Raw genomic sequence first — 23341 nt, forward strand, 5'->3', positions numbered from 1 at the left:
ATCGATTCGGCATTGAACAGCAGAGCGAGCTTGTTAAAGCTCAACTCGCGCTGCGAAAACGCAAGCCCCAGGAAGCCATCGGGGAACTTGCCCACGACATTCGCCGCGCAGTGGGGATCGCACATGCTAGCATGGCAGCGGATTCCCGGGAAAGCCTGGCGCTGGACCATTTTATCCAGGCCCTCCCGGATATTGAGCTCCGGCAACAGCTCGCCATGTGGCGCCCGCAGACTCTGAGCCAGGCGGCTGACGCTGCGGCCCATTGGGAAGCAGCGAGGCCCCTGGCCCGGGGGAGCGAGCGTCACGCAATGGCGGTCCGCCAGGTGGGACCCCCGATGGAGGGCAGACCCCTTTGGGGGCCCGCCCCCGACGTGAGTCCTGACCTGGCGGGCATGGTCCGGAGGCTGGTGGACCAGCGCCTGGCGGGACCTGGACCATGGCAGGCGGCCCCGGAGGTGGCCCGCGGTGGACCACGAGCGGGTAATCCAATTCGGACCTACAGGGGGGGAAATTTGGAATTCCGGAGACAAGCACCTTATCAGGTGAGGTGCTATACTTGCAACCGTTTGGGTCACCTGGCGCGGCACTGTCGAGCCACGCGCCGGGATGATCCCCGGCGGTTGAGGTCCTCAACTCCGCCCAGGGGGGAGCGGGTTAGCCGACCCCAGACACCCCCCCGCCAGACCCCGGGAAACTAGGAGGCCTTACACCGGCGAGCAGGCGCCCCCGTGGATTGCCTCGGCTTTAGATGCCGAGGCGGGACCCAGTACCTCTGAATAAGGGGGGCTTATTAGTGCCAGAGGACTGGGGGGATTGATGAGCGATGGGCCCGGTGGGTAAGGGTGGCATCCCTGCCACCCTTCCCATGGTGGGGCAAATGCGCTATAGTTTATGGGGTGTATGGCAATGGAAACTAGCCCGGGTGGGTTAGGATATATCGTGTGTAGGGATCTAGCGAAGATGACATTAGGTAACGTTAAGGTTAGTTAGTGACTGATACCTGTAGTGGGGCCGCAGGTATATTAGTGTGGATTATAATGACGAGGGAGCGCAATAGTTTAAAGGGACGACTGGGAAGCGCAAGTTCAGAGGGGAGTAGTTAGCTGAGATGATGCCGTGTGTTTGAGAACTGAACAGGTGTGTGGAGCAGTGTGGAGCAGTGTATGAGTAGTGAGTGTTGTGGATCAGCGCGAAGGCGCTTGGGGAGAGAAGGGTGCAGGTGGCACCAGGTGTGAGAGCACAGGTGTGCAAGTACAGGTGTGTGGAATACATGGAGCAGAGAATGAGTGGTGTGGAGAGAGTTGGAGTAAGTGGTACGGAGTGGTGTGCATGGTGCGAAGGTGTGGATGGGGGAAGAGTGGACCCCCTTTCACGAGCACCCGGGGCGGGTAGTGTAAGTGTTAGGTAGAGGGTATAGGTAAATTGTGGTTGGATATTGGCATTTGTGGTGCGGTTGCAGAATGGTATTGTGGATGGGTGCATTAGTGTTGTGGAAATGGCTGGGCGTGTAGCCTGTTAGTGTGTGTAGTTGGTTTGGGCACTCCACCACTGTGAGGATGTCGGCCAGGTGAGGCCGCAGGTGGGCTCTGGGAGCCGTTAGTGTCAGTGGGTGCCTGAGGATCCCGGGTGTGGATCGGGCAGCCCGTGCCAGAGAGGGCACTGAGGGGGTGAGAGGGCGAGAGGGCCTTCCCCAGTTAGTTAGGTTAGGGTGAGGAGCAGGTAAGCTCGGGTGGCAACTACAGTGGTGGAGGTGTGCAGGTGGGTAGACCTGCTGGGAGAGCTACACGTCACAGCCCAGAAATTGTGCGAGAGCACCGAGTGTTGAATCGGGGGAGTGAGACCCCAAATTGAGAAGCACCACAGTTTGGTCAATGGGAATTGGTTTTTAGAACCCATCGTGTAAGTTGGCCAATGGATTGGCAGGGAAAGACCCCGGGTAATGTAAAGTTGTTAAAGTCATTTAGGAAATAGTTAGGATTGATGAACCTGTCGCACCATACGCAGCCACTTACCTGTGGTGATGATGACTCCACACCTGTGTTTTCGTTGTTCTGTGTGCAGGAAAGGAGAATTGCTGTTGGATTTGTGAGACGCATCACGACGTGGATGAGACATTGGGGTGATTCCATCTCTCCCTCCATAGGAGGGACTGATGATGAATTGGTGATGGCAAATTTTGATGTTGAGTTGGAGGTGGCAAATTTTGATGAGAGTTGGAAATGGCAAATTTGATTGGTTAGGAGGGAGAGAAGACGAATTTGGTTTATGGGAGGAACGGGGAAGACAGTAGGGACGTATGTTGATTTGTAAAGTAGATGTTTATGGGTAGTGTTGTGTTTTGTGGATACAGTAAGGGGTAAGGGAGGGGCAATGTAGGTTACCTGGTGGGGGGGGGGGGGGCGTACGGTAGGAACGTACCTGTCTCACCTGGTTCCCATGTGCCCCCAGTGTGCATTACCTTATATTGCATGCACTTTTGCGCCCTTACCACCTTACTCACTTGCTCTATTTTTGTCTCCCACCTCCGAGGATCTGGCTTTGGGGCAGAGAGAGAGGAGAGAGAGGTGCTGGCTCTGCAGTTGTGGGCCTGCACTTTCGCTGCTTGCTGCCTGGATCGATACACCATATGGACCGCAATTTTTGTGGCCGCCCACCATGGACCGCAGTTCTTTTGCGGCCAAGCACCACCCGTGGATGGACCTCTGGGTCAACGTGGCACCTATGCCATACAGGTGAACCACTTATACTTGGCCCCCCTGACGGCCACAATTTAGAAATGGACGCGGTTGGCGCCTTTCTTTATTTTTGAAAGAAGCCAGAAGGCCAAGTGCACTTCAAGAAGGCAAGACCAGCGGCAGAACATCGGCCGGCTGCGACACCACCGGTGACTATGAACACTTTATTGGTGCACCGGATGGTGCTGACTGTACATGATGGGGTGGTGCTTTTGGTGCTTGGATGGGGTGCTCTGAACATTATTAAAGGCCGTAAGGCCACAGGGCACTCGTGGGTTGGTGTATCGATGCTGGCATGCGTGCTCTCTCTATGCATAACATCTGCATGTGTTCCTCCAAAAACAGGTCCTGGATCGTAGTGTAAATATCAGTGTAGTCTTGTATAAATGATGCTCCCTACCGGCTGTATGTTTAGTTTGAGGATTCTTTCCGCGATTCGGTTATCCTGTGGGTGTGTTTCTGTGAGGAGAAGGGTGCAACGTCGCAGGGGGACATATTTACTCATTTGTGAACATCTGTAAAACTGTCGCACTCAGGGTTGAGTTAATAGTAGAGGGAACTACATCTGAGTGCCACACTAATGTAGGTAAAAATTTATCGGGTCGGGACGCCCCGAGGTAGAGAAGGGTGCAATGTTGCGGATATGGGATTTGGATCCATCCATATCCGCTTGTAAATATTCCCCTATTTCCCCAATACTTCCCAACTATCCCCAATCCCCCATTCCCTAGTCCCATTTTCTGTAAACAACACTCTGTAGACCCGACCTTCCCCCTATTTCCCCCATTTAAATGTCGCATCCAGGTTCACCGCATCTCACGTAGGCAACTATAGGACATCTTGCTAGTTATTCTTAGTCTATGTCAGTTAAGGAATCGTTTCCATTAATTCTGACTCTTCGTTGCACCAGAATGTGATTGTATGGCACCGTTAGAAAGTTTAGGACCTCCCAATACCTCCCCGCAGCTCTTCCTCATGGTACAACAACAACAACAACAACAGCGGCGGCGGCGCGGGGAGTGTGCGTCCTCACTCCGGCTTGGTTAGCCGCCATTGAACATGTGCTCCGACGGGGTTACCACGCAGGGGCTCGCTGTCAGCTCCTCGTCAAGGGCGGAGCCCGGTAACCCCCCGCACCCAATGGAAGCGGCGGACCGATTCCATCTGGGGCGGAGCCGGCAAGCCGAGGGCGTGTCACTCCCCGCTGGGCATGCGCAGAAAGGGGGAGGTGACGTCAGATGCGCTCTCAGCTTGGACAAAGAAGGACGCCACCTCCGAGCGCTGAGACACCTCCCTGCATCTTTTGGACCACGCTTTATCCTGTCCCTGAGCCAAGGTGCACCTTGTGCTATCAATCGACTGCCTGTCCTTCCCTGCCATCAATCCCCGTGTAAGTCAGTCTTGTCCCGTTTGTCTGTGGTCTGTCGGGGATAAGATAAGACTGTGTCTAAGTGCCCATCTTTTCTGTGCTTTACCTCTTACTGTGTAATCTACCCGTTTCTGCATCACCAATATTATATCCTCCTCCGGAGGTCTTGAGAACTGTACCCCTTGTGTCGTTGCCTTAATCCCAGCCGTTGTGTCCTTTCCTTCATTGATTTAGCATAGCGCGACTTGGTCAACGTCGAGTGGATTCGGGCGGGATAGGGTTCTAATCGGGGAGTAACTGTGCGGACGCGGTAATACCAAACCGCTCGGTAAACTAACATCTAAAACCGCGTCTGTAACAATACTTCAAAATGTTAGCGTAAGCCATGTTAATCGTCTTCAGTGATAAGAAGCTATAGTAACTTCTTTAACAAATATTCCACTGTGTATGACAATTTGTTTTGATGTTTTTTGAACTATTTAGTTAAAAGTGAAGTTGTTTATTGGAGGATTCTTGGGATCGTAACTTAAATTTCTTGGAGGAGTCACCATGTTCTGGTGTGTGCCCATAAAAAAAATTACTAGGATTTTGTTAGGTATGTCACAAGGACTATGTTTCCTTAGAGGTTGCACTAGCAGTGCCATGAAACATGCCCTTGCAGAGTGCCAGACCTTTTCCCAATATTGATCTCCTCGCTTGTTTATCCCAGTGCATTTTTCCATGTTTGCAATACCAGCAGAAAGTACTAAGAGGTCAAAGCTTGGAACCCCTGAACTCTCCAAGCGCACACAGGCTCCTAGAATGCTTTTTATCATCAATTTTTTGTTAACCTCGTTTGGATTTATTTTTGTCTGAGGTTGTAAAAATTGTACCTTGTCAGGACTATAAATGTACACAAAAATAGATCGGAGTCAAAAAAGACAAATTGTAGATGATAGAGAAGTCCTGAAAGAGCAAATGGAATCACACCTCGGAGGTTGGGCATCCGTCGAAACTCAATGTGCCATAAGAAAAAGATAGGCCATCATGTTCTGCATCATTCATCAACTTCACCACTCCTGCTCAAACTTGCAAGAGCACTGCATCAGTGAGATAGGTGTGCTCAATAATTATGCTAGTATTGAATCTCAATCAGATTTGGACTCGGAAGATAATTAGACTATGCACTCAAAGGTTTACTCCTGCGAAAAGTACACTGAGACATTTAGCATCTCCATTTCATACAGAACGACTAGATCCGTGTCCTGTATGAAGGATTGCATGATGTTGGAATTGCACCGGGCAGTCTAGAATGAGCACACTGGCACGTGGACTATCTATTGCCCTGAAAATTAAGAACAGGTTTAAATAGAAGTGAACAACGAGCCCACCTCTTCCCTCCATAATCTCACTTCTTTCCAAATTTTCCGTTTTTCCTTCCTGAGAGTTTGTTTCTGTATCCACACAGTCCACCCCATGCATCCTCCCCAACCCCTCATTCCTTCTTTGTCCAAGTTTCCCTCTATTTTGCCCCCGAAGCCCATTGTTGATATGTTTTTCTCCCTCTTTCTGCTGTTCCTTTTGTTCTGTTACGTCCTGATCCGTTCTATTTTCTAGCTCTTCCATGAGCCTCGACTTTGGATAACAAAATAAAACCTCAAGAAAGTATCTCAACTTTCTCAAAGTGATTAAGATTTTTCCCATTACACATTTGTTTTTATCACTCCCTCCCTAGATCACCAACCTAAACTCTCAATTGTTAATGGAGGAATTGGGGGAAATAGTGTCAGAAAGGTGGAAGCAAGGGGGTGGAGAGGGGGTGGGGTGGAGGCTATGGGGGTTGAGAGAAAGATTGGGAAACTCTGGTTTGAGTAAAGAGAAGTGACATTCATTATAAGTGAAGATCTATGAAAACATGGGAGGGCAGACTCACATTTTCATTGTAAGGACTCATCTATTTCGTACATATGCAAACATCGCGGTATTTTTGGCTTAGTGAAACACTCCGTGTACAGATCATATAGTGTATATGCAATGGCCCATATTGGAAATGTGCATACACGATTTAATAGCACATCGTCAGAGTGTTCTCTGGAATTATTAAAGCTAATTATTGTTACGGCCACGGGTTTTAGGTGTACTACAAGGGGAAATCTCTGGTTCTCCTCAAACTTACCGGGCCTGAGACAACTGAGCACAAATAACTTTGTACCATGGCAGGTTGCTAGCCAGCCTCGAATGCCAATTGGTCCACCACGCATTTACAGGGTTCTCTCCATCTAACCACCGTTTACCAGTACCATGCGACTTTCCAATTGGGGAACGTGCCCTTGGCTATGCACCAATGTTATCTGAATTGCAGCTTAATTAGCGTGGGGGAAAGCTTTACCACTGATGCATGCCGGACTGAATGAGCCAATTTGTTGGGGAATTATAACTTCCCAGTCTAACCTATGTGCAAACAGCGTTGGATCAATGGAGGGGGGAGAGGAAACTCTAGGACTTTAATATTCAGGAGGAGGGGAAGGGGTGCACGCAAAGAGAACAATGAGGGGAATGCAGATTTAAAATGTACAAGTGATAGTAAAAATGGAGAATGCAGTGATATTGACAAAGCAAAGGAAATGGATGAGATGCAGACTAAATCCTATGTCTTACCTCCCGGCTATACATAATACAGGGTACCCAGCAGCCCATCCGTGGAGGGAGAAAAGAACAGGAGATAGAGAAAGTACTGTATGTGGGTCAACGACGTCTTGCTTACCGGACGAAAGCAGTTGTTCTTCTGCGACCCAAGTGTTAAAGGCAGGGGTCAAAGGAATGAAATACTGTTGTGTCTCGGGCATGTTGAGTCGTAGAGGGTACAGTGTGTCATGCATGTCATATGTGTAAATGCATGTGGTGCAAGAGAATCTGCAAAGGTGCATTATCAGTGTCAGTGGTGGTCACTCTGGAGGAGTCGGGCCACGTCAATGCCATCAATTGTTGATTCCCTCTTTATTGATGGTGAGTCTGCATTCAAGGGAGAACGATAAAATATAAATAGCTGAGAAAAGGATGCATGAGATAAATAACCTACTGTGTAAGAGCCTAAAATATATGTGTAAACATACCCCTAATCTGCACCTGACAATGCACTCCAACCAGCTTTTGGCGCATGATTCAAACCAGCTTTTGATGTGATATGTAAATTCGCACTGCACCACACAACACATGCCACGTAGCTCGCATAAGATCTACAATTAACCCGAAGGAAATGGGGAGAAAAGGGGAAAACCTCTCTAACCCTCACCAATGCATTATATCACATTCTAACCCACTACATAAGGGGAAGGAACTACTCCAATCTTACATTATGGAAATAACAACCTGGGGACCTTATGTTGGGTGCCATTGCCTTCGGTGCTGGTTCCTATAACTGCAACATTATCAATAACCATCAACAGACAAGATTTTTTGGTGTGAATTCTGTAATAATAATAAAAACTTTTTGAATGAGCCAAAAATCAACTTACGAAACAAAATATTTTGATAATCATGCAATTTAACAGCTTCTCACACATCTAATATTTAAAGAGGAAAGTTTGTTTGTTTGTGTGTTTTTTTGTTCATTTATGTATCTGTTTGCTCATTCCCTGCAGGAACCAGGACGATCAATCTTTCCATGGCCTCCTCTTCCATCCAGAGGAAGGTCGAGGGCTATGTGTGGATTCTAAAAATTTGACCCGAGATAAAACCAGATAATTGTCCTATAGGCCTTGATTGGGTTTTGTGCTTATACACTGCCTGGGGTTTTCTAGGAGAAATCGAGTAATATGTATTGTGAAGATCATATGTTGAGGTTGTAGCGATTTGTTGTCAACAACACAAATTTTATTATTATAGTATTTACACATACGCCTGATATTAAAAAAGATTGCTTAACACAAGTTTATTATAAAACTTCCATGTCCAAGCCTCGAGTGAGTATGTTTCTTACACACTGCCTGGGTTTCCCCCCTGGGAATGATCGAGTAATATATTTTGTGAAGATCGTATGTTGAAGTTGTAGTGATTTGTTGTCAACAATACAAACTTTATTACTATCGTGTTTACATGTGCGTCTGTTATTAAAAAGATTGCTTTACACAGGTTTATGGTAACACCTCCGGGTTCAGGTCTCGAGTGAGTATGTTTCTTACACACTGCCTGGGTTTTTCCCCGGGAGCGATCAAGTAATATGTATTGTGAAGATTATATGTTGAGGTCATACGTATGCAAGCTAATAACGGAAACTGTGTATTCCATTGGTGCATTTCTCCCCTACCTCTAATCCTCCCCATCTCGGTATGATCCATCTGTTGCTTTTTAAACATTAATCTACCGTGTCATGAAGATTGGCACGGTAAGATGCCGACCGGAGCACTTCTGGTGGCTTCACTCTCGCTAATAGAGATAGCTCTGGAAAGGACCATTTAGGGCGCATTGACCCTCCAGATTTTATTATAACACCACCGTGTTCATGCTCACCCACCTGTAATCCTCTGGCTGTTATGTGGAAATTACACGTGGTCAACTGCTGATGTTAATTACTCCATTTTTATTTTATTCTATTTTGCATTCCCAGGTCATGAAAATGAACTTCGTGTATAAGTAATCTGCCTCTGGACTACCAAGATATTTTCGATTATGACGGAGTCAACTTTCAATGAACTCCAAAGGGAACAATTCAGAAATATCTTAACCTGCCTTGCTTGCTTTTATAAATACTGCCAAATGCCACCAAAAAGACCTCTGATGGGCAGAAACAAATCACATGCAAAGAGAATGTCAGTCTACAGGTCAGTTGAGACTACAGAGCAGACACAGGTTCAGGTTGGGGATCAACGTGCAAGACTAGCAGGTGCCAGCACAGCATGTTGGGCATGGGCTTCACCCTTAGAAGGTGAAGAATTTTGATACAAGTTCAAGCACATTTTGCAACGCCCAAGATTGCTAATTCATACGAAACCATAAGGCCAACACTCCCAATTTGTCATGCAGGAAATATTTAAATACATATTTCATTGAATTTCCCTGGCAATGTCGGATACTTCAGAGTCCAATATATAAAGAAGAAAGTTTTTTGTTCATTTATGCCGTTTGTTTGTCCAGTTCTTGCAGAAACCAGTACAACCAAACTTTGCATAGTCTTTCATCTAGATTCTAGAGGAAGGTTGAGGGCTATGTTTGGAAAAAAAATTAACCCTATATAAAACCAGATAATTGGCATTTAGGCTTCGATCGATCGAGTCTTGTGCTTATAAAGTGCTTGGTTATTTTCCCCCGGGAGAGATCGAGTAATATGTATTGTGAAGATCGTATGTTGAAGTTGTTGTGATTTGTTGTCAACAACACAAATTAAATTATTATTCTGTTCACACATGCGACTGCTATTAAAATATTGCTTTACACAGGTTTATTATAACACCTTCGTGTTCAGGCCTAGAGTGAGTATGTTGTTATACACTGCCTGCTTTTTTCCCCAGGAGTGATCGAGTAATATGTTTTGCGATTGTCATGCAGGAAATATTTAAACACACATTTTATTGGATTTCCCGGGCAATGCCAGGTACTTCATCTAGTATTTCATAAGTGATAGATTTGTACCAAAACGTTCAAAACAAATTGTATAATTAATTGCCTCTCTTTCGCACATCCTTTCAACAACACGAACTTCAATATGATGTCAAAGTGAAAGGTTCAAATACGAAGATGAATTAATACAACAAACCTCACAAACCTCATGATGAACCTTCATCTACAAACTACCCATCTTCAGCATGCAGAGATGCGTGATTATTTGCAGTTCATGTATAAATGCCTAAACTCGGGGAGAGGTGATGGAGTGGAGGATGTTTATAGCCATAATGGAGTGAAGTGGAAGAAGATAAAATAAAGGTTCATAACCTTTGCTAATACATGGAAATGTGTAAGTTATGATATGCGGTGATTATAAGAGGTTAAATTGATGGTAAGAATGGATTTTATGGTGAGGGGTTACCGTTTTTCAGAGCCAAGCAAGCTCTCATGACAAGTCGTTAATGATTCTGTGGCTAACATCCAATTCTGGGCAGGTTACCCTTTTGTCACAAGGCGTGGATATTTCTGCTGGGTATAGCCATATAAAGTTCACCCAGACAATTGAAGGGTATGCAAGGTCTTTACCCATTCGACCACCACAGCCTTCAAGAATGGGATTAGCTATACATAGAGTGAAAAAGTTGGAAATTATGAAAAAATATTGTTGTGGATATGAGAATTGTGTTTTTTTTTGTTGTTGTAAAATATCACCCTCCTTCCTCCATTTGGTGTATAAAGGTCAAAGGTCGTTCCCGTAGTTATTCCATATACAATCACGTAGCAAATCATAGATTTCCTCCTTGTTCAGTAGTTATCTCCTTATTATGTGTATTAGATTAAGGCTTTGTCTTCCATTAATTAACACTCCATTGCACCGAATTCAAACAAGGTTGATTCCCTTCACAATCCCCTTTTGTCATGCCAACTGCATTGGGTGGTTTTCTGCATTCCGCTGCTGCTTTGGAGTTGTGGTTTTTCACTGCAAGACTCCATTACGCACGAGGTCATCTCGGAGCAGAAGGTGGGAGGAGTCAGCCCAGCGCCAGGAACAAGGCGTGGCCTTGCAAACGCCTCCTCTAGGGGCAGGATCGGTGAGCCCTCGCGACCAATCAAGGCCGAGGCGAGCTCACCGATGGGCGTGTCGTGGAGGCCGGCGGCTTGATCGCCCCAGGGGCAATAAAAGCGCGCGCGGAAGCCCTTTGAGAGAGAGAGAGAACCCGTCACGCAACGCCCCCACGTCAGATGCGGCACACCACAGCAGCTTGAACAAGAGGAGCTTTGAAACCACCGCAGTTTTTGACCATGGCAGCTTTGAGCGGTGAACCAAGTTGCAGCCTCGAAGCAACGTCACCGTACGAGAGATGGTTGAGGAGAGCCGGCGGCTGCCCAACTCGAGTTGCGATCATCCCAACCACCCGGATCCTTCCCGCCATTCGTTCCTGCCATCATCCCCCGTGTAAGTCTGATTGTTCGTCCGTCTTCTGTGTTTAAGTAAGACTGTTAATAGGTAAGCTAGAGTTGCACTGTGTCCTTCTGGTCCGTCCCTCTTTCTGTCTTTATTTTCTTATTCTTCCTTCTCCCTTGGTTTCTTTTGATTGTACATAATAGTAGTAATAAATTATATTTGTATTTCCAACCTTTTGTCTTCTTCTTCTTCACATCCTTCATCTTTGAGGTTTCCACATTGAATACCTGTGGCACGATTTGGCCAATGTTCAGGAATCGGGTCTAGTAATAATTGTTAATAGTTCGTGCCGCGGTTGCTAAAAACCGCTCGGCAATTAACATCTGTCCGCGGTATGAACGGGGCTGTACACCTGCCTTTCCGGGGGTAGCTGGGCAGTATCAGGGACCACGTCGGTCAGTTATAGAAGAGGGGATTAATCCCCCCTCTAAGGGGAACAGAGGCCGACGTTGGGTTCTGTAACATTTGGTGTCGGGAGCGAGATTCGGACCTGAAGCGCTTAGCGCGCTCAAATTACAAGTGGCCCAAAATTTTGTTTTATAAAATCCTAAATTAAAAAATCGTGCCATGGATTGTCAAGGCGACGGGATGCCGGTGGGGGAATTAGAAGAGGGCTTAGGGGTAACCCAGGACCAGAGGGAAGAAATGGAGGAGGAGAGAAATGGTGAGGTGGTTGAGGGGGTATCAGGTGCACAAGATGGCGCCCTCGCGCACGAGGTTGTAGAGGCACAAAATGGCGCCTCGCAAGTGGGTGCGGTAGCCGTGCCCGCGCTACCAGCGGGCTTTGACATGCAGGGCCTCGGTGCAGCTGCAGGCAATCATCCAAATGGGGAATATGGAATTGAGGAATGACATGGGAAACCAAATTGAAGGGATGGAAAGCAGGATGGGGGAGCAATTAGAAAATCAAATCGGGGGGCTCGGTGGCAAAATCGGGGGGCTCGATGGCAAAATTGGGGGGCTAGAAGCCAAATCTGAGGGTTTAGGCAGTAAATTCGAGGGTTTAGACAACAAATTTGAGGGGTTAGACAACGGGATAAAAGGGGTGAAGAATGGGTTAACGGGGCTAGAAGCCAGGATGGAAGACAAATTGTGGGAAATAGGGGAGCAATCCGCCCGGGAAATCAAACGGATGGGGAACCAGATAGAGGAGGTGAAAATCGGGTTGGAAGGTAAAATGGATGCGCAGAGGAACGAATTGGAACAGATGAGGGCGGCATCTACGAAAGAAATGGAGGAGATGGGGGAGGAGATAAGACGAGGTGTATGCGAGGAGGTCTCGGGGGTACGCGAGGAGGTAAAGCGAGGTGAGGAGCGTATGGAGAAAGAGGTGAGAAGGGGGACGGCAAAGTTACAAGGGGGCATAGAGGAGTTGACGCAGGGGGTGGAACAGCTGACGGTGGGACAAAAGGAACTAGTGGAGCAGGTGGAAAAGAACACTGCGGTACTAGGAGGGTTGAAAGCGACACAAAAAGAAATCAAAAATGAATTCATAGCGACGAAGAGGGAATGTCAGATGGTACGTGAGGGGTTGACAAAGCGTTGGGACGAGGTGACAGAGGCAATGGAGACGAAGGACCGGGAGGTGAGGACGCATATAGAAACGGTCAAGGTGGCCTTAGAGGACGAAATTGAGGAGACGCACCGGGAAATAAAAGAGGTGAAGCAAAAGTTAGAGGATGTGGAAGAGGGGTGAGTGAAATTAAGAAGAGACAGAGGGAAACTAAAAAGGAGATAAAGGAGGAGGTGATGGAATATGTACAAGGTCGGTGCTCAAATCGTGATGGTGTGCTTGCTAACCAAATAAAGACTTTGCAGGTGGCAGAGGAGGTGCGGAGACGAGGTGCCAAGGTGAGTGGCGGTATACTCGGAAATGTATATGGTGTGAGGGGAGATTCAGTCGGCTAGGGGGTTGGTTTGGACCCGGGTGTTCGTGAGAGGCCGCTGGTGAAGTGTACGACAGGTACAGAGTGGGAAGGAGGAGGTGTGCGAGGATGTCCGACTGTGGGGTGTCTGAGGAAAACGTGCGTGCCGAGGAGTGAGTGTGCTGTCGAGAGTGAGTTGGTCGTAGCGCGTGTGCGGGGGGGCACATGGAAGCGCGTAGTGTGGAGTGTTACAGGGGATGTAACGAAAGCATGCACACCTGTGGTGAGTGTTACGGAGGGTGTAACGGGAGAGTGTGCGCAAGAGGATGCGCGAGAAAGGTGTGTAACAGAGGAGTGCATGATAAAAGAGTGTGCGGTCGAGAGTGGGGGTGAATGCGCGACCGAGTGTGGTGGTGAAAGTAGTGAGAGTGACAAGGAGCACGAGTTGGTTGTAGCAGGTGAGAGAGAATGTACACCTGGAATGGAAGGATGCACACCTGAGATGGTCGAGCGCGTGTGGGAATGCACGCTGGAGTTAGTAGTAAAGCACGTGATTGGGTGTGCACGTGAGTGCACACCCGTGGTTGTCACCGGGGATGTGACCGAGGAGAGGGCACGAAGAGGTGTGTTGGTGAGGTGTGCGAACGACGAGTGTGTGCTAAGGTGTGTGGTGGTCAGGTGTGTGACAAAGTCTGTGAGCGGAATGAGTGCACCTGGGTGTTGTATAAGAGAAGGTGCAATGACAGAGAGCATGGAGACAGCTGGATGTGTGAGCAAGGAACGGAACGTGGGGTGTGAGCATGCAAGTGGAGCATCGACGTTAACCGGGTTAGCGGTTAGATCGACTTATAGCCGAAGCGAGCCCTCGGTGCGTGCCGGGCTTCGTGTGCAGCGGGAACCAGCGGGGATCGTAACCGTGGCGGTTTCGAAAGAACCGCCGTGCGGGATCCACGCCGGGCCGCGCTCTGAACGGTCGCGTCCGTGCTCCGCTCAGCGGAGCAGGAGGCCCGGTAGGAAGGGTCGTCACAGCAACCCCTTGTGGTTGAGACGTCCCGGCAGGGCGAGATCGGGCCATTGAACAGCTCCGTGCCGAGATGGTGCGTGGAATCTCGGCCCGGGTAAGCCCCCTTCCCTACACCGAATGCCGGACGCATCCAACCGCTGGCAACAAACCACCGCACTCATCGCTCGGCTGTGCGAAGCCGGGCTTTGGAAACGAATTGGCGCACCGAGAGGCTCAAGTGACTAGACGTGTGAGGGTGATAGCAGTAGTGAATTGGAAAAGCAAAATGTGATGATTGGCAAAGGATTGGCAGATTGATGATTGGTAGAATGATTGGCAGATGATTGGCAAATTTTGATGGGCTGAAATTGGATGGGCCAAATTGGTAGTGGAAGATGCCCGATGTGGTGGGATGGCAACTCTGCCATCCCTCACAACGGGGGCAAAGGAGCATTAGTTTTATGGGGTTTGGCAGTGAAAACTAGCCCAGGAGGGTTAGGATATAGTGTGTAGGGGCCTAGAGATTGACCATAGGTAACGGTAAGGTTAAATAGCGACTTTGGACAGGTAGTCGGGGACATAGAGAGGTTAGAATGGATGATAACGACGTGGGATGTGCTTAGTTTAAAGGGGCGACGGGGAAGCGCGAGTTTTAGCAGGGCACCAGGTAGGTCAGATGATGCCGTGTGTGTGTGTAGAAGTGTATTGTGAAAAGGTAATTGTGAGCTGTATGGAGCGTGGAAGTGTATGAAGCAGCGTATGAGGAATAATTGATTGTGCATTGTATTGGATGAATGGTCCTGGAGGAAGGAGGGTGCAGGTGGTACCAGGTGAGATTGCACAGGTGTGCAACTGAACAGGTGTATGGAGCAGTGTATGACTGAGTAGTGGTGATTGGGTGTTGTGTTTACCAAATGGTCCAGGGAGGAAGGAGGGTGCAGGAAGCACCAGTAGGAGTGATTGCACAGGTGTGCAACTACAGGTGTATGGAGAATGGTTGTGTGGAATACATGGAGTATGGAATATATGGAGTATGGAATGGATGGGGTGGAGTGAGTATGGTGGAAACTGTGGAGTGGAGTGGATGGTGCGAAGGTGTGAATGGGGGAAAAGTGGACCCCCATCACGAATACCCGGGGAGGGTAGTTTAAGAGTTAGGTCGAGGGTACAGGTAAATTGTGGTTGGATATTGGCATCTGTGGTGCGGGTGGAAGAATGGTGTTTGGATGGGTGCATTAATGACGTGGAAATGGCTGGGCGTGTGGCCTGTTAGTGTGTGTAGTTGGTTGAGCACTCCACCACTGTGAGGATGTCGGCCAGGTGAGGCCGCAGGTGGGCTCTGGGAGCTGTTAGAGTTGTGGATGGGGCCCGAGGATCCGGAGGACGGGCCCGGGTAGCCCAGTGCCAGAGGGCACCGAGTGGGGAGAGCGCCAGAGGGCCTTCCCCAGTAGATAGGTTAGGGTAAGGAGCAGGTAAGCTCGGAGGCAATTACAGTGGTGGAGGTGTGCAGGTGGGTAGACCTGCTGGGAGAGCCACACGACCCAGTCCTGAAATTGTGCAAGGGCACAGGGAGTTGAATCAGGGGAGTGAGACCCCAAATTGACGAAGCACCACAGTTTCGTCAATGGGAATTTGGTTCTTAAAACCGCATAGAGTAAGTTGGCCAATGGATTGGCAGGGAAAGACCCCGGGTAGTGTAAAGTGTGTTAATGTCATTTAGAAGGTAGTTAGGATTGAGATCACTCGCACTGTATATATATATATATAGTATATAAATATATATATATATATATATATATATATATAGTATATAAATATATATATATATATATATATATATATATATATATATATATATATATATATATATATACTGTATATATATATATACTGTATATAGTATATATATATATATATATATACTGTATATATATATATACTGTATATATATATATACTGTATATAGTATATATATATATATATATATATACTATATACAGTATATATATATATACAGTATATATATATATACAGTATATATATATATATATATATATATACTATATACAGTATATATATATATATACAGTATATATATATATATACAGTATCTATATATATATATATATATACTATATACAGTATATATATATATATATATATATATATATATATATATATATATATATATATATATATATATATATATATATATATATATACTATATACAGTATATATATATATATATATATATATATATATACTATATACAGTATATATATATATATATATATATATATATACTATATACAGTATATATATATATATATACAGTATATATATATATATATATGCAGTATATATATATATATACAGTATATATATATATATATTGTTGCGAATATGGAATTTGGCCTCCATATCCGCTTGTAAATATCTCCCCTATTTTCTCCGATACTCCCCAACTCTCCCTTACCCCATTCCCTAGTCCATTGTCTGTAAACAACACCCATTAGAGCCGATCTTCCCCTTCATCCCCCCCATTAAATGTCGTGCCCAGGTCCCCCGCAACCACACGTAGACAATTTTCGGACATCTTCCTAGTTATTCTTAATCTATGTCAGTTAAGGCCTTGTTTCCATTAATTATGACTCTTCGTTGCACCAGAATGTGATTATATGGCACCTGTTAGGAAGTTTAGGACCTCCCCATACCTCTCCGCATCTCTTCCCATGAAGAAGCGCCAACTACAACAACAACAACAAAAAAGAGTGGGGCGGCGCGGTGACGGCATGGGAGTGGGCGTCCTCCTTCCGGCTCGGTTAGCCGCCATTGACCACGCGCTCCACGGGGTTACCACGAAGGGGCTCCCTGTCGGCCCCTCGTCAAGGGCGGAGCCGGTAACCCCCGCACCCAATGAGAAGCCATGGGCCGATGCCATCTGGGGCCGGCGCTAACGAGCCGGGCGTGTCACTCCCCGCCGGATATACGCGGCCCCGCGCCGGACGTGACGTCAGATGCGCCCCGAGCTTGGAAGGACAAGACGCCACCCTCCCGAGCGCTGAGCGACCTCCCCGGCATCTCCACCAAAGTCGCGACCCACGAGCGCTGAGCGACCTCCCCGCATCTGCTGGACACCACCGTACGTGATTCTGTCCCTGAGCCAGGTGCACCTGAGCCATCGACTGCCGCTTTCCTTTTCATCAACCCCCGTGTGAGTCAGCCTTGTCCGTTTGTCTGTAGTCTGTCCGGGTTAATATAAGAGTGTGTCTAAGTGCCTGTCTTTCTGTGATTATAACTCTAGCCCCTGTAATCTGACCTTTCCGTACGAATATAATCTCCTCCGGAGGTCTTGAGAACTGAACCTTGGTGTCGTATTGTGTGATTGTAATCCAGCCGGGTGTCTTCTTTTTCTTATTGAGCCAGCATAGCGCGATTAGTCAACCCCGGGTGCAATCGGGGTAACTTGTACGGATACGGCGGCCATCCCGCTCGGCCCACCATACCATCAAAGTCGTATCTGTAACAATTGGTGTCGGGAGTGAGATTCGAGGCCCGACCAAATTTGAAAAAAAAAAAAAACGAATAGAGAAAAAAAAAAAAAATTTGGTCAAAATTTGGAGCGGCCGAAATTTGTTTTGTTTTACGAAACTCGAATTTTGCAAGTCGCGCTATGGCGGATCAAGACGGCTGGGGTCCGGTAGGGGAGAGTGAGGTAGGGTCGATCCAGGACCAAATTGAGGGACATGAGGGACATGAGGAGAGCGAAGCAGCGAGGGTAGCAAACGCACAAAATGGCGCCTCGCTGGTCACCGCGCCCGCGACCGTAGCAGCGCCGCCGATGGATTGGGGCCTATTTATGGAACAAATAAAGGCGCTCATGGTCCAGACAAGTGAAGACCTGAGGAATGACTTGGGAAACCAAATGGGGGTAATGGGAAACCAAATGGGGGTAATGAGGGACGAAGCGAGGGCTCAGAGTGAGCAAATGGGGGTAATGAGGGACGAAGCGAGGGGTACCAGTGAGAAGTTAGACAATAATTTTGAGGGGTTAGACAACGGGATAAAAGAAGTGAAAAATGGGTTAGAGGGGTTAGAAAACAGTATGGAAGGCAAATTGAGGGACATGAGGGACCAAGCGGAAAGGGAAGTTAAACAAATGGAGCAGCAGATAGAGGGGGTCAGAATGGGGGTAGAAACCAAACTGGATGCTCACAGGGAGGAAATGGAGCAGATGAGGGTGGCATCTGGGCAGGAGATGCAAGTGATGGGAGAGGAGATCAGAAGAGGAGTGAGTGAGGAGGTCGGAGGAGTGCGCGAGGAGGTGAGGCACTGTAAGGAGCGCATGGAGAAAGAGGTGAGAAAGGGGACTGTAAAATTGCAAGGTGGTATAGAGGAGTTGACGCTGGGAGTAGAACAACTGACAGTGGGACAAAAGGAGCTGGGGGACCAGGTAAAGAAGAACACAGCGGTAATAGAGGGTTTAAAATCGACACAGAAGGAGATGAAAAAGGACGTAGGGGTAATTAAAAAAGAGTGCCAGACGGTACATGAGGACCTGACGAGGAAAATGGACAAGGTGGTAGAGGTAATGGAGGTTAAAGAGCGGGAGGTGCGGGAGCACATAGAAAAAAATAAAGTGGAGTTAGAGGAAGAACTTAAAGGGGCGCACGAAGAGATGAAGGAGATGAAGCAAAAATTAGAGGAAGTGGAAGAAGGGGTGAGCGAAATTAAGAAGCGACGGAGAGAGGATAAGAAAGAGATAAAGGAGGAAGTAAAAGAATTGGTCCAAAGTCTGTGTTCGGATCGTGATGATGTGCTCATTAACCGGATGAGGGATTCGCAGGTGATGGAGGAGAAGCGAAGAGAAAGAGGACCCGGTGTAAGTGGTGACCAATATGGTCGTGCGTATGATGCGCCAGGTGATTTAATAAGCTTGGGGGTCGAGATAGACCCGGATGTTCGTGAGAGGCCAAGAGTGAGGTGTATGGCTGGTCCGGAGGGTATGGAACGAGAGGTGCGAGGTGTGGGTGAGCAAGGTTGTGGTGGTATGGAATGGGTAGCGGGTTGCGGAGGTGTGACCCATGCATCGACACCAACAGGGGTAGTTGTTGGAGGGACCGGGGAGGCACGAGAGCCCCTTGGGGGTAGTGTACTGTGGGGGCCCGGCCGGTTCGGCCCCGCGCTGACCCCGCAAGGGGCGACGCACGGGGTCCGGCCGGCGGGCAACGACTCGCATACGAGGTGGTCCCACAAGGTCCCACTCGCGCCGTATGACGGCAAGAGTGATCTACGCGCGTACCTGGCGCAGTTCGACTGTGTGTGTAAGGGTAACGGTTGGGGTGAGGACGAAGGTGGAGTACACCTGGTGGCCGCATTGCGCGGCGCGGCGGCGGAGGTGCTGACGGCATTACCAGCGGGTGCTCTCACCCTGCCAGCCCTCCGCGACGCCCTAATTAATCGATTTGGAATAGAACAGCAGAGCGAGCTTGTTAAAGCTCAGCTCGCGCTGCGAAAGCGCAAGCCCCAGGAAGCCATCGGGGAACTTGCCCACGACATTCGCCGCGCAGTGGGGATCGCACATGCTAGCATGGCAGCGGATTCCCGGGAAAGCCTGGCGCTGGACCATTTTATCCGGGCCCTCCCGGATATTGAGCTCCGGCAACAGCTCGCCATGTGGCGCCCGCAGACTCTGAGCCAGGCGGCTGACGCTGCGGCCCGTTGGGAAGCAGCGAGGCCCCTGGCCCGGGGGGGCGAGCGTCTCGCAATGGCGGTCCGCCAGATGGGACCCCCGATGGAGGGCGGACCCCTTAGGGGGCCCGCCCCCGACGTGGGTCCTGACCTGGCGGGCATGGTCCGGAGGCTGGTGGACCAGCGCCTGGCAGGACCTGGACCATGGCAGGCGGCCCCGGAGGTGGCCCGCGGTGGACCACGAGCGGGTAATCCAATTCGGACCTACAGGGGGGGGAATTTGGAATTCCGGAGGCAAGCACCTTATCAGGTGAGGTGCTATACCTGCAACCGCCTGGGTCACCTGGCGCGGCACTGTCGAAACGCGCGCCGGGATGATCCCCGGCAGTTGAGGTCCTCAACTCCGCCCAGGGGGGAGCGGGTTAGCCGACCCCAGACACCCCCCCGCCAGACCCCGGGAAACTAGAAGGTGTCGGGCACGTAGGGCGGTGTTCGGCAGCAGAGGATGGAGGAGAGCCCTCATTGACGCGACAGGTCATTTATTGTGGCCAAATTGGAACCGGTAGCCTGACAATTAGATGCAAAATTGCCGGCGTGGGGGTAGACGCCGTCGTGGACACAGGAGCTAGCGCCACGATCATCAGCCCTGTGGTCCTTGATTCGAGCGCAGGTGGCTGGGATAAGATCCAGCGCCTGCAAAATTATAGTTTGCAGCTTGCTACCGGGGTAACGGCCCCGATCATAGGGCGTGGTTCTGTGACCCTCAAGTTAGGGTCGGTAAGGAGGGAGATAGATGTTTGGGTGGCGGAGGTGTGCGACCCATGTTTAATAGGGTTGGACCTGTTGACTGCCAGCGGTTGTAAAATCGACTTGTGCCGGGGGATCCTGCAGGTGGGAGTAGAAGAGCTGCCGTTAGGGGGAGTGAGCACGGCCGAGAGAGCGGAGCTGGAGGCTTCCGAGGCCGTGACCATCCCCCCCAGGGCCGAGGCGATAGTGCCGGCCCGGTGGGCAGCTCGCCCAACATGGCAGGAGTCCTGCGGCCTGGTCGAACCGGTGGCAGCGCAGTCCATACCGGGTTTAATCGTGGGCCGCACCCTTGTAAAAACGGACGGACCGGTAGTGGCCGTCCGAGTAGTAAATGTGAGTACAGAACCACGCACTATAGTAAGGGGCACGAGGGTAGCTGGCTGCACCCCAGTGGAGGAAGTCGCGACAGTGAGGGGCGAGAACGTCCAGCCGAGCCGACCCCGGGGGGAGCCTTCAATAACAAGTAGGAATTGGCCCGATCCCATTTGCGAGATGGTAAATCGTAGTAGCGTAGAGTTGGGAGGTACCCAGAGGGAGGCCTTACACAAACTGGTTGGGTCCCATTTGGACCTCTTCTCCCTGTCCACCGAGGATATTGGACGTACGGGCCTGGTGAAACATCAGATCCACACCGGTGAGGCCCGGCCTATTCGTCAGGCCGCCCGACGGCTCCCTTGGAGCAAGAGGGCGGAAGCTGACGAGCAGGTTGCAAAAATGCTCGACGCAGGTGTGATCGAGCCCTCGGGAAGTCCTTGGATGTCACCTGTTGTGCTGGTCAAAAAGAAGGATGGGACCACGCGGTTCTGCGTGGACTATCGCCAGCTAAACAACGTGACACTCAAGGACTCATATCCCCTGCCAAGGATTGATGACACCCTCGATGCCGTTGCGGGCTCCAATTGGTTCACAACTTTGGACCTCAAGAGTGGGTATTGGCAGGTGGAGATGGATAGGGCAGGGAAGGAGAAAACGGCATTTTCCACAGGTAAGGGACTGTATCAGTTTACTGTGATGCCGTTTGGTTTGTGTAACGCCCCCGCCACCTTTGAGAGATTGATGGAGCATGTACTAGGCGGCATGCCATGGCAGTCATGCCTGGTGTACCTGGATGACGTCCTGGTACATGCCCAAACGTTCCCCCAGGCACTAGCTAATTTGGACCAGGTGTTCGGGTGCCTCAGACAGGCAGGGTTGAAGCTGAACCCGAGTAAGTGCACTTTGTTTGCAAGAGAGGTGGCCTATCTAGGTCACGTGATTGGCCGCGAGGGGGTAAAAACAGGACCCAGACAAAATTAAAGCGGTAGAGGAGTGGCCCGCACCACGTACCATCAAAGAGGTGCGGGGATTTTTGGGACTCTGCTCCTACTACCGGCGCTTTGTGGCGAAATTTGCGGAGTTGGCCCGTCCCCTCCACCGGCTTACGGAGAAGGGGACGCGATTTAATTGGACACGGGAGTGCCACGAGGCCTTCCAAAAATTGAAGGGGTGTCTAACATCCGCACCCCTTCTAGCTTACCCCACTAGTGACGGGACATTTACCCTGGACACGGATGCGAGCCAGGAAGGATTGGGCGCAGTTTTGTCTCAGACACAGGAGGGCGTGGAGAGAGTGATTGGTTATTATAGTCGGGCCTTAAGTAGGCCCGAGAGAAATTATTGCGTCACTCGCAAAGAGTTATTGGCTATGCTGGCTGCCATGAACCATTTCCACCCGTACTTGTACGGGCGGAAATTTTTGGTTAGAACTGACCATTCCTCCTTGCAATGGCTCCTTCGGTTCAAGGAACCGGAGGGCCAAATTGCAAGGTGGTTGGAAAAGTTGCAGCAGTACGATTTTGATGTGGCCCATAGGGCCGGGAAGGCCCATGGTAATGCGGACGCACTCTCTCGGCGTCCTTGTCTGGGGGAAAACTGTAAATTTTGTGCGAGACACGAGGAGAGGGAGCAATTGGGCGATTCCGCCCCGATTCTCGTCGTCCGGGCAACCCGGGTGAGAGGGCCAATTTTGCCACTAACCGCGGACGAGGAATTTGGAGAGTTGGCTTGGAGCACGGCCCAGCAGGAGGATCCTGTTCTGGGGCCGGTGTTCCAATTGGGTCAAATTGGGGCAAAGACCAAAGGGGGAAGAGGTCACCCCCCTCGGGGCGCAGACAAAGGCATATTGGGCTCAGTGGCAGACCCTGGAATTGAAAGGCAACATCTTGTATCGCAAGTGGGTGGAGGTTCCCTCTGATCGAACTTCCTGGCTGGTGATAGTCCCTGACAAATTCAAGAACGTCATATTGCAACAGGTGCATGGTACCCGCTCCGGCGGCCATTTGGGCAGGACAAAGACAATATCTCGGGTCCGCCGGAGGTTCTATTGGGTGAATATGGGGCGCGACATACAGGACTGGTGTCGGAGATGCGACGCCTGTTCTGCCAAAAAGGGACCAGCACGGAGGATGAGGGCCCCCCTTCAATTACATCAGGTGGGGGCCCCCCTTGAGCGGGTGGCTATGGATATTCTAGGACCGCTGCCCCGCACCCGCCAAGGTAATAAGTATATCCTCGTTGTGATGGACTACTTCACCAAGTGGCCGGAGGCCTACGCCCTCCCCAACCAAGAAGCAGGGGTGGTAGCGCAGGCCTTCGTGGAAGGATTTGTGTGCCGGCATGGGATTCCACAGGAGTTGCACACCGACCAGGGACGAAATTTTGAGAGCAAATTACTAAAAGATGTGTGTAGTCTCCTGTCAATTCGAAAAACCAGGACAACGCCTTTAAGACCTCAATCTGACGGGATGGTGGAAAGATTCAACCGAACTTTAATCCAACAACTGGCA

Source organism: Myxine glutinosa, chromosome 1 (assembly GCF_964187855.1).
Source record: "Myxine glutinosa chromosome 1, kmMyxGlut1.1, whole genome shotgun sequence".
NCBI classification, from domain to species: domain Eukaryota; kingdom Metazoa; phylum Chordata; class Myxini; order Myxiniformes; family Myxinidae; genus Myxine; species Myxine glutinosa.